Source organism: Bombina bombina, chromosome 2 (assembly GCF_027579735.1).
Source record: "Bombina bombina isolate aBomBom1 chromosome 2, aBomBom1.pri, whole genome shotgun sequence".
Classification (NCBI taxonomy): Eukaryota; Metazoa; Chordata; class Amphibia; order Anura; family Bombinatoridae; genus Bombina; species Bombina bombina.
In genome coordinates, this window is record NC_069500.1 from 760,576,249 (window position 1) to 760,577,713 (window position 1,465).

At 36.7% G+C, this 1,465-nt stretch overlaps 1 long non-coding RNA gene across 1 annotated transcript; it reads right to left on the reverse strand.

Moving 5' to 3' along the window:
* Window positions 1-423: 423 nt before the first annotated feature.
* On the reverse strand, window positions 424-1,168 carry LOC128647999 (uncharacterized). The gene is made up of 2 exons (XR_008400476.1): window positions 986-1,168; window positions 424-815 (listed from the first exon to the last, which is right to left on the reverse strand). It is a non-coding gene; the product is annotated as an uncharacterized LOC128647999 (long non-coding RNA).
* Between the last annotated feature and the right edge of the window lie 297 nt (window positions 1,169-1,465).

Here is a 1,465-nt window from a genome sequence, read left to right on the forward strand (position 1 = left end):
TGCATGGTGTGTAGTATCAGGGCCAGGTTCTTGTCATGGCTCCTGTTTCCCCTGTGCATGGTGTGTAGTATCAGGGCCAGGTTCTTGTCATGGCTCCTGTTTCCCCTGTGCATGGTGTGTAGTATCAGGGTCAGGTTCTTGTCATGGCTCTTGTTTCCCCTGTGCATGGTGTGTAGCATCAGGGCCAGGTTCTTGTCATGGCTCCTGTTTCCCCTGTGCATGGTGTGTAGTATCAGGGCCAGGTTCTTGTCATGGCTCCTGTTTCCCCTGTGCATGGTGTGTAGTATCAGGACCAGGTTCTTGTCATGGCTCCTGTTTCCCCTGTGCATGGTGTGTAGTATCAGGACCAGGTTCTTGTCATGGCTCCTGTTTCCCCTGTGCATGGTGTGTAGTGTTGAAGTAAAATAACGTGAAGACAGCTGGTCCAAATTTTAAAAGGTTATAATTGTACAATTAAACAGGATTACAACAAAATGACAACAGGTCATTTCACATAGTAATACAAGTGTGGCAAGCCCCCTCAGAAAGAAAAAGTGTCTTCTTTTATAGGCCATGTGTAGTGCTTCTGAGAATCTTCACATGTAAGCACCTCGTGGTCTTTCCTTATCTTATCCATACAGACTTTGGGTGTTGTTCCTATAACTGAAAGGCTTACTTTGCACACACAGTAAAACATAGCTGAACTGACAAGTAAATGTAACTGCTATAGTCAGCCCATTATAACACATAAGAAAAATATACAGAATTAAAAATATTTTCCCCTAACATTTCTCACCCTTTTGATAATTTTATTATCACATGTATTTATATATTACCTTGCGTTTACTATCACATGTATTTATATATTACCTTGCGTTTATTATCACATGTATTTATATATTACCTTGCGTTTATTATCACATGTATTTATATATTACCTTGCGTTTATTATCACATGTATTTATATATTACCTTGCGTTTATTATCACATGTATTTATCTATTACCTTGCGTTTATTATAACACCATTATTACTTTGTGTCTCTCATTTGACTAACAGCCTTCCTACCTGGAAATGACCCCTTAGACAGACTGTATATCACTGAGTATATAGATAAGCTGCATAGACAGTGGGATGCTGAGCCTCCATTCCAGATCTGCCTACATAGTTATCATTTCCTCTAAGCATTCACACATCTTTTTTTTTTTTTTTTTTTTTTTTTCAAAAGGTTTATTAGTTTTATGCATCAATTACAATTCTCAACAATCAATCTTTCCAAATTTAACAAGATCATAGTATAACATTTTCATAATCTTTACTTTCTATTTCAACTAATATATAATGCAGTATATATTTGCCATATCTTGGCCGCAAACAAAGAAAATTAAATCTTATAGGGAGGATACCTGTCCATAAAACATAACAATCATAATGATATAGGAAGATAATCCTTTTTCCCCTTTCTATTATCATAAAGAAAGAAAGC